The sequence below is a fragment of the Somniosus microcephalus genome, chromosome 21 (assembly GCF_052327205.1).
Source record: "Somniosus microcephalus isolate GS21.2 chromosome 21, FLI_Smic_1.0, whole genome shotgun sequence".
Lineage (NCBI taxonomy): Eukaryota > Metazoa > Chordata > Chondrichthyes > Squaliformes > Somniosidae > Somniosus > Somniosus microcephalus.
The window spans coordinates 6,792,214-6,802,699 of NC_141007.1; the positions used below are offsets into that span (position 1 = coordinate 6,792,214).

At 52.5% G+C, this 10,486-nt stretch overlaps 1 protein-coding gene across 2 annotated transcripts in view; it reads right to left on the reverse strand.

Annotated features, from left to right (window-relative positions):
- llgl2 (LLGL scribble cell polarity complex component 2) overlaps nt 1-10,276 on the reverse strand; it is a 146,523-nt gene extending 136,247 nt beyond the window's left edge. The window contains exon 1 of one of the 2 annotated variants that reach the window (XM_085963218.1): nt 10,163-10,276. The gene's annotated coding sequence lies outside the window, so the exon portion shown is untranslated. The remainder of the gene's footprint in view (nt 1-10,162) is intronic. The other variant, XM_085963219.1, reaches the window with a different exon arrangement.
- Nucleotides 10,277-10,486: the final 210 nt, after the last annotated feature.

A 10,486-nucleotide genomic window follows, 5' to 3' on the forward strand; every position in this document is an offset into this window, starting at 1 on the left:
GAAGGGTTAGACCCAAAACGTCGACTCTATTTTCTCTCCACGGATGTTGCCTGGCCTGCTGAGTTTTTCCAGCATTTTCTGTTGTTATTTTGGATTTCCAGCATCTGCAGTATTTTGCTATCGAGTAGTGGTGAACAGTGGTTTTCCAGACATGAGAGAAGTATACAGTGGTGTTCCCCAGGGGTCAGTGTTACAACCACTGCTTATATCGATTGGACTTGGGCAGCTTAAAGGGAACTCTGGTTGCAGGAACAGAGACCTGGGGGTGTACTGTACACACACGAGGATGGCAGGGCACGTTGAGAAGGCCGTTAAAAAGAGCATTCGGGATCCTTGGCTTTATAAAGAGACAGTACAAAATTAAGGAAGTTATAAAACACTGGTTAGGCCGCAGCTGGAGAATTGTGGCCAGTTCTGGGCCCCACACCAGGAAGGATGTCAAAGTCTTGGTGAGAGTGATCAGATTTACTAGAATGGTTCCAGGGATGAGGGACAACAATTACATGGATAGACTGCAAAGCTGGGATGGTGCTCCGTAGAGTCGAGAAAGTTAAGAGGAGATTTAATGGAGGTGTTCACAATCAGGAGTGGTTTTGATAGAGTAAATAACGAGAAGCTGTTTAAAGTGGCAGAAGGAGCAGTAACCAGAGGACAGAGATTTAAGGTGATTGGCAAAAGAACCGGAAGCGACAGGAGGGAACAGTTTTTTTTAAACAGCGAGTTGTGGTGATCTGGAATGCACTGCCCAAAAGGGTGGTGGAAGCAGATTCAATAGTAACTTTCTAAATAAACACTTGAAGGGAAAAAAGCTACAGGGCTATGGGGAAAGAGCAGGGGAGTGGGATTAATGGGATATCTCTGACAAAGAGCTGGCACAGGCATGATGGGCCGAAAGGCCGCCATCTGTGCTGGATCATTCCAAGATTCTATGACAGCAATCGGCAGTAAAAGCAATCCGACTCGCCACAACCAGCCCTAGGCTCAGTCGCCGTCCTTGTACATAAATATCCACATAGCAGCAGTCATCGAAGCATTGACGTGCCGAGACCCTGCACAAGAGGCACATTGAAGTACAGTGTATAAATGCAAGTAGATGAGTTAACTGAGAATTGCAAAAAATATATATTTTATTTAATAAAAGTCCGGGCAATCTCAGATCATGCCGGGACTGGCAGCACGTTAAGGTTTACACGCACATCACGTTAATCCTTTATACAACAGGAGCACTGCAGGATGGAGGGCAGTCAGGCAAGTTTTTTACACAATGGGGCTCTAGACCACACCATCTTGAACATCCTCCGATTTTAGAAGCCTGCCATATGGAGGTGATGGAATGCCGCTGTCCCGATTATAGGGCGAGGGACCCGCTCTGGAATCAACTGCACGTCGTTATGCTGGGCTGACAGCAGCGTCGGGGATCAGACATCGCTCCCCGCTGGAACAAGGTCCCGAGAGTGCGACTACTACCTGTGGAGCAATCACCCACTCTCCCACCCCCCCCCTATTGCCCCATTCTAGTATGGACACCATCACTACTACAACCCTGCCCAGCGAGGAGAAATATGATCTGGAATAACAGGAAAACAGCTCGACCACCCATAGGTCGCACAGTAGAACATTCCTAGCATCGGATCACGATGTACTCGTGAGTGCAGTGCAAGGTAATGATTTGTCAGCTGGGATTAGAATTGAATTACAAGGAAACTCACTCAAACCCAACCGTTGATCAGTGTGCAGAGCGAATCGAGTCAGTCTGCACCATGGTCACTCCAGGTGAAAAACAAAGTCAATGATTCACCTGATTTCTCAATCAGTGCTTCACGAGCTCAGGGAGGCATTCGCATTTTTGGGAATCATTTCCTGCACAGAAAATGGCAAAAATGCCACAGTTTGCTATTAACTGTGGCGTGCAGAGAGAAAGGAGCAACATTACCAGTTAGTAGAACAACACCCCAACACAAGTGCAACGGTTATACCTCAGGAGCTTTTCCCCAACACAGACTGTTCACATTACAGGGCAAAAGGCAACAAACTGGAGATGCCGACTGTCAGTGTGAAATAAAACAAAAACTGAAACCACAGCAGCTCCGGACAACATTGCAGGAGCGCGTCCTTAACACGAGCCCGTCCACATTGCAGGAGCGCATCCTTAACACGAGCCCGTCCTTAACACGAGCCCGTCCACATTGCAGGAGCGCGTCCTTAACACGAGCCCGTCCACATTGCAGGAGCGCGTCCTTAACACGAGCCCGTCCACATTGCAGGAGCCCGTCCTTAACACGAGCCCGTCCACATTGCAGGAGCGCGTCCTTAACACGAGCCCGTCCACATTGCAGGAGCCCGTCCTTAACACGAGCCCGTCCACATTGCAGGAGCGCGTCCTTAACACGAGCCCGTCCACATTGCAGGAGCGCGTCCTTAACACGAGCCCGTCCTTAACACGAGCCCGTCCACATTGCAGGAGCCCGTCCTTAACACGAGCCCGTCCACATTACAGGAGCGCGTCCTTAACACGAGCCCGTCCACATTGCAGGAGCGCGTCCTTAACACGAGCCCGTCCACATTGCAGGAGCCCGTCCTTAACACGAGCCCGTCCACATTGCAGGAGCGCGTCCTTAACACGAGCCCGTCCACATTGCAGGAGCGCGTCCTTAACACGAGCCCGTCCACATTGCAGGAGCGCGTCCTTAACACGAGCCCGTCCTTAACACGAGCCCGTCCACATTGCAGGAGCCCGTCCTTAACACGAGCCCCCCGTCCACATTGCAGGAGCGCGTCCTTAACACGAGCCCGTCCACATTGCAGGAGCCCGTCCTTAACACGAGCCCGTCCACATTGCAGAGCCGAAAGGAATTCTACACACACACACATGGTCCAGGAATCCGGGCCAATTTACCCTCTTTAACCCAAGGGTGCTGAGGCCAATTGTAGCTCCCTTACTGTCAATCTGGCTGAGATCACCTAGCCACCAGTTACCAACAGAAGCAATGCTGTATAAACCTTCAGAGGACTATGTTGCCTTCTGAACGAACCTTCCCCTCACTGACAATTAGTCACTAAATTCAGCAACCAAACCAGCCTCTTCCCAGGAACTTCACATCAGCTTAGCCCCAGGTTGGGAAATAAAGTACCTCTGGCTCGTCTCATGATTTGTTACGACATCACTTTGCAAGGATAAAAGCAGTGAGGTGCAGCCCACTCAAATTTGTCCTTTGTGCTGACATTTAATTGGAGATACTTGATCTTTGGAATTTGGGAAAAAAGAAAGCTCCTCAGTGAAGAGACTTATTTACAGATGAGTGAAGCGAAGCAGATTCTGAACTCGAGGTGGATTTTGCTTGACCCAATCAGCCCACATGGAGGTACATACCAGTGAGTCCGGGCCACAGTTAGCACACCTGGACATTTCAGGTACAGAGCTTGAAACCCTGAACTCTGCAACAACTGCCTACTGTTCACACAGGGTCTCCGGGGAACTCTGTCAAAAAAACACCCTTTGGGACTTTGTACTGAAATTACTGCATATTTAAAACCAATTTTATGGGGTAATCGAGTGAAACTACAGGAAAACAAGTTCATGATTGGGAATTCCAAGCTACAGCACTTGGGAATAACTTGCTGGCAAATTCCCCAGAGTTAAAGCCGGTACTTTCCAAAACTCCAGGCACTAGTAAACCCATCACAAATATCTCACCACCCAGAAACGAAACTGCACAAGTCGCAACACGCCTGATGACAGCAGGCACTAGCATTTCACACTTGGGTTGTTAGGCAGTGCTTACAGGTACAGATACAGCAAGAGGCCCATCGATCACACATACCCAAACCCTGTACCTGGGGTTCTCATCGTGGTGAAGCTGACGTACACTCATCTCAACTGAAACGGGACACTCGAATTTCAGGAAAGCGTATGGTTGGCATGTGACATTTTTAGATCACATCTGCTTAAAAACTGCAAAATGCGAAGCAGTTTGGCTGAAGGGAGTTCTTTGAGCTGTTGGCAGTTACAGAGCCATAACTGGGGCTGGGAACAACTTAAGGTGATGAATTAAGATGACAAGAAGTGTATCCGAGCGCAAAAGCAGATGGGCATCTGTGCTACTGTCTTGCAGCCGAGCTTCTGACCCCCATATCCTCTTGATCACAAAGACTACCTACTTCCACCTCCGGGACATCAGCCGCCTCCGCCCCATCTCACCCCGTCCATAGCTGAAACCCTTATCCACTTGTTTCATTCCCTTTGGACTCGACCTCTCCAACCTGCTGGCCGACCTCCCATCCTGCACTTTGCACAACCTGCCGCTCATCCAAATCTCCGCTGCATATATCCTGTCCCGCACCAAGTCCTGCTCGACCATCACCCACAATCCAACCAGATCTCAAATTAAAACTTATTGTCCTCATCTTCAAATCCCTCCATGGCCTCACCCCTCCCAATCTCTGCGACCTTGTCCAACCCCCTCCCATCTCTCCATTCCTCCGACTCCAGCCTCTTGCGCAATCCCTTCACCCTACCATTGGCTGCCGTGCCTTCAGTTGCCGAGGCCCGACTTCGGGAACTCTCGTCCCTGCCAAAACCCCGCCAGCTTCTTCAAACCCACCTCTTGGCCAAAATCTCCCTTGTCATCGCTTGATTACCTGAAGCGCCGTGGGACATTCTTCTACATTGAAGATGCTCAATAAAAGCAGGCTGCCGACGTGTACTGTTAACTGACGATACTGAAGCCATTGCTCAGCTCCAGGTTTACAGCCAGCAACCAACAGCAGGTGGATAAACGCAGCTTAAAGTGTTCAGCACAGTTAAAAGACTGAAGAACTTTAGTGTCTGATCACGTTCTCAAGACATCCCAAAGCCCTTCACATCCAACTAATTACTTTTTGAAGTGTAGTCACTTATGCAGGTAAATGTGGCACCCAGCTGTGCACAGCAAGATCCCACAAACAGCAAAATGAGAAGAATGACCATTAATCTGTTTTTTTGACAGCGTTATTTGAGGGATGAATATTGGGCAGTACATGGCCGGGGGGGGGGGGGGGGGGGGGGGGAAAGGAGAGGAACCCCTTGCTCTTCTTCCAATACATCCCTCTCCAAAGGCATCTGAATGGCTCCCTCAGTACTGCACTGAAGTGTCGGCCTGGATTCTGTGCTGAAGTCCGGGCGTGGGATTTGAACACTCAACATCCTGTCCCAGAGGTGACAGAGGTGTCTCACTGAGACAAACCGTTTCCAAGGCTAGTTCAACAATGTTACCGCATCAAAATGTGAAGTCCTGCTCCCCAGAGGCTGTGTTTAACCTTCCCACCTGTGGAGGGCGGAGCTGGAACGACTAGGCTTGATCCCCGGCCTGTGCCACAAGCTGATCTCAGTCAGCACAGCAGCGAGGTAGGTCATTACAGGCGGCTCTGGGCTGCAGGGTGTAGAGAAAGTCACCGAGCCTCCAGTTCGGGATCACTATCCAGTGACGACTGGACCCAGACCCGAGCCCCGGCCGGGGGAACTGGACTGAGCTGTGGCACGATAGCAACATAACGGAGTTATTGCAAATCTCCAACCACCGAGATGAGACCCGAGCGCACTGCTCGAAAAATACAACACACCAAGACTGGCAACACAGTCAGCAACTGTCGGCGGCAATCTATTCTTCTCATACACTGCATCAATAGACACCCGAACCCCTCACTCACACCGACAAATACCCCCCGAACCCCTCACACCAACAAATACCCCCCGAACCCCTCACTCACACCGACAAATACCCCCCCGAACCCCTCACTCACACCGACAAATACCCCCCGAACCCCTCACTCACACCGACAAATACCCCCCGAACCCCTCACTCACACCGGTAAAAAAAACCCGAACCCCTCAATGGTCAGTAAGATGACTTATGGTTCTATGTTTTGGTTGCAATAAGAACTGAGGAACGAACCTGACAACCTGCTAACAGCTTGCGAGTGTTGTGTTCCTGCAGTAACCCACTGCACTGTATGCGGATCACGACTAAGAGAAACATTCTCTGCCTCGTTTTCACTCCCTGCCTCTTAAAACAGCGCAATCTGATTGACATGAACTTCTGAAACTGGTACCCTGAATTTGTAATAAATGGAGTAATGTTGGGAGTGTATTATTGCCCCTGCCATTTGTAAACACGGTTAGACATCACATGTAGATATAAATGCAAGTTGTTGTTGTTGTATATCTATGCCGTTCACATTAGCTCAGCGCACTTCCTCATACTTCCTAGCTTGCACTCTTCTTACAAGCCTGGACATGTGTGACTGTAAATATGTCCCACAATCACATGAGGGTAGATGCAAAGCTGTCATTTGGCGATGGGTAGCTTTACAACTCTTTGGATGGCACAGTGCACACACCAGCCCCAGCTTTAGCAGTCGGGCCGTGAGGAAAAGGATGCCACACAACTCCCGCCTGGACCACCCCTACGGTGGTACCATAGAGCACCTGAACCAGCGAGACCCCCCCCTTCTGGTCGTGTCAAGGCCCACCTGAACCAGCGAGACCCCCCCTCCTGGTCGTGTCAAGGCCCACCTGAACCAGCGAGACCCCCCCTCCTGGTCGTGTCAAGGCCCACCTGAACCAGCGAGACCCCCCCGCTCCTGGTCGTGTCAAGGCCCACCTGAACCAGCGAGACCCCCCCTCCTGGTCGTGTCAAGGCCCACCTGAACCAGCGAGACCCCCCCTCCTGGTCGTGTCAAGGCCCACCTGAACCAGCGAGACCCCCCCTCCTGGTCGTGTCAAGGCCCACCTGAACCAGCGAGACCCCCCCTCCTGGTCGTGTCAAGGCCCACCTGAACCAGCGAGACCCCCCCTCCTGGTCGTGTCAAGGCCCACCTGAACCAGCGAGACCCCCCCTCCTGGTCGTGTCAAGGCCCACCTGAACCAGCGAGACCCCCCCGCTCCTGGTCGTGTCAAGGCCCACCTGAACCAGCGAGACCCCCCCTCCTGGTCGTGTCAAGGCCCACCTGAACCAGCGAGACCCCCCCTCCTGGTCGTGTCAAGGCCCACCTGAACCAGCGAGACCCCCCCTCCTGGTCGTGTCAAGGCCCACCTGAACCAGCGAGACCCCCCCTCCTGGTCGTGTCAAGGCCCACCTGAACCAGCGAGACCCCCCCTCCTGGTCGTGTCAAGGCCCACCTGAACCAGCGAGACCCCCCCCTCCTGGTCGTGTCAAGGCCCACCTGGACCAGCGAGACCCCTCCTCCTGGTCGTGTCAAGGCCCACCTGAACCAGCGAGACCCCCCCCTCCTGGTCGTGTCAAGGCCCACCTGACCCAGCGAGACCCCCCCCTCCTGGTCGTGTCAAGGCCCACCTGACCCAGCGAGACCCCTCCTTCTGGTCGTGTCAAGGCCCACCTGACCCAGCGAGACCCCTCCTTCTGGTCGTGTCAAGGCCCACCTGAACCAGCGAGAACCCCCCCTTCTGGTCGTGTCAAGGCCCACCTGAACCAGCGAGACCCCTCCTCCTGGTCGTGTCAAGGCCCACTTGAACCAGTTACAGAGGGAACAAATGTAAATGTTACCGGCATGGACAACTGTTATTTTCAGGTCAAAAAGGCTCCTACAGGCGACAATCAGGAAACCACTTGAACTACACTTTACACACCCTTCCTGTCATCTGTGAGGCACAGAGACAACAAAAATAGCAACTTTCAAACTACTGTAGCTACAAGCCAATAACAAAGCCGTTTAGGCGCACGTCCCACCACCGCAGAACACCACTGCGCACACTACAGATCATGGAGCGTGCCATCACGGCTCTGTACCCCTCGATACCCTTACCCAACAAAAATCTATCAGCGTCTTAAAGCTCCAACTGAACCCCAGCAGCAGCCGCCTTTTGGGGAGAGAATTCCAGATTCCCGCTCCCCTTTGGTGCTTCCTCACCACCACCGGCAATAGGTTCTCTAGATCTACCCGAGCTATTCCTTGAATATTTTTAAATACCTTGACGAGATCACCCCTCAATCTTCTAAACACAAGGGAATACATTTCTAGTCTTTGCAACCTGTCCTCATAATGTAACCCTGGAAGCCCAGGTCTCATTCTGCTGTCACTGTTAGCGACTTGGTTATCCGCAGATACTGAGCCGATATGAGCACCCACTCTACAGTACAACATATCTCCAACCAGCGACCTCGCTCAGTCAGGTAGAGAACACTACACAGGACCACCAAATCCCAACATGTACTTAGCTGGTTACCAGCTCACTGGAGTAGTAACCTGGTTCCAGCAATATTAGTAGCCATATTCCCCAGACCTGAATACTGGACTGGTTAGTACTGTTGCCAGCCTGGTTATCAGTTACCCAGATGGTTGCTAGTCTGGTTATCATTACATTAACCAGTTGGTTACTATCCTGGTTACCACTATCGAACACATCAGATTATCAGTTACCAATTACCCAGCTAATTACTAGCCGGAGTCAGAAAGTCGTGGGTTCAAGTCCCACTCCAGTGACTAAGCACAAACTCCAGGCCGACACTCTAGTGCAGTACCTAGAGTGCGCTGCACTGTCGGGGACTGTGACCCAATGGTAAACTATCCCTCCTTATCCATCTCAACCTGTCTGCAGCCTTTGACACAATTGACCACACCACCCTCCTCTAATGCCTCACCATTGTCGTCCAGCTGGGTGGAACAGCACTCACCTGGTTCCATTCTTATCTATCTAATGGTAGCCAGAAAATCACCTGCAATGGCTTCCCTTCCCGCTCCGTTACCTCTGGGGTCCCCCAAGGATCTATCCTTGGCCCCCTCCTATTTCTCATCTACATGCTGCCCCTCGGCGACATCATCCGAAAAAACAGCAGCGGTTTCCACGTGAACCACCACCTCTCTCAACCACTCCACCACCTCCGATTTGTCACGCTGCTCGTCTGACATCCAGTGCTGGAGGAGCAGAAATTTCCACCTATTAAATATTGGGAAGACCAAAGCCATTGTCTTCGGGGCCCGCCTCAAACTCCGATCCCTAGCCACGGTTAACACTCCATCCCTCTCCCTAGCATCTGTCTGAGGCTGAACCAGACTGTTCACAACCTTGGTGTCATATTTGAACCCGAAATGAGCTTCCGACCACATATCCGCGCCATCACTAAGACCGTCTATTTCCACCTCCGTAACATCGCCCGTCTCCACCCCTGCCTCAGCTCATCTGCTGCTGAAACCCTCATCAATGCCTTTGTTACCTCTAGACTTGACTATTCCAACACACTCCTGGCCAGCCTCCCACGTTCTATCCTCTGTAAACTGGACGTAATTCAAAATTCTGCTGCCCATGTCCTAACTTGTGCCAGGTCCTGTTCACCCATCACCCCGTGCTCACTGACCTCCCTGTTAAGCAGTGCCTCGATTTTAAAATTCTCATCCTTGTTTTCAAATCCCTCCATGGCCTCGCCCCTCCCTATCTCTGTAATCACCTCCAGCAATAAAATCCCACCCCCGCCCAACATATCTGCACTCCTCTAATTCTGGCCTCTTGAGCATCGCCAAGTTCCTTCGCTCGACCATTGGTGGCCGTGCCTTGTTACCTGGGCCCAAAGCTCTGGACTTCCCTGTCTAAACCTCTCTGCCTCTCTCTCCTCCTTTAAGTCGGTCCTTAAAATCTACCTGTTTGACCAAGCTTTTGGTCATCTGTCCTAATATCTCCTTATAGGTGGCTTGGTGTCAAATTTTGTTTTAATGAAGCGACTTGGGACGCTTAAGGCGCTATATGAATGCAAGTTGTCATCCTTCTATAGTAATGCAAGTCTTTATTTCTTTACCCGACTCATTAGAGTCTGGTTACAACTAGGTTACCCCATCTGGAGCTCACTCCATTACCAGGCTGGTTAGGATGTTTCCCAGCTGGTTATTAGCCTGGTTAGCACCATTACCCGCTTGGTTATCAAGCTAGCTCCCAGCTCCGCCAGCCGGGGCAAGTTTCACTCATTCTCCGCTCCATCCTCTGCAGCCGGGGGGCCCAGGCCAGGCCTCCCCTCCTAGGCCCAGCCCCGGGCCTGACCTGGCTCCTCTCCCGGGCCTAGCTCCGCCTGGCAGTGCGGGCCTGCCCTGGGCCGGGGCTGAAGCTGAAGCTGAAGCTGAAGCTGTCTTGTCCCGGGGAGGGTGTGGCGGCAACTGCCCGCGCTCTCCTCGCACTTACCTGGGCTCCAGTCCCGGCGCCGCGGGTCGCGCTGCCTCCCGACCCGGCCTAGGTGTGTCCCTCGCCCGGCCCGGCCCAGCCCAGCCCAGCCCAGCGCCGCCCCTTCCGCCAGCCAGGTGCGGCCGCCAGGTAACCTCTTAAAGGGGCCGCGCCGCCTCGGCACTGCGCAGCCGCAGGGCTCGGCAAACAGCGCCCCCAGCGCCGCGCCCCTTTAATACAGCTCTTAAAGAGACAGCAGCCGGGCAAGCACCAATGCCACAGCAAAATACTGCGGATGCTGGAAATCCGAAATAACAGAAAACGCTGGAAAAACTCAGCAGGCCA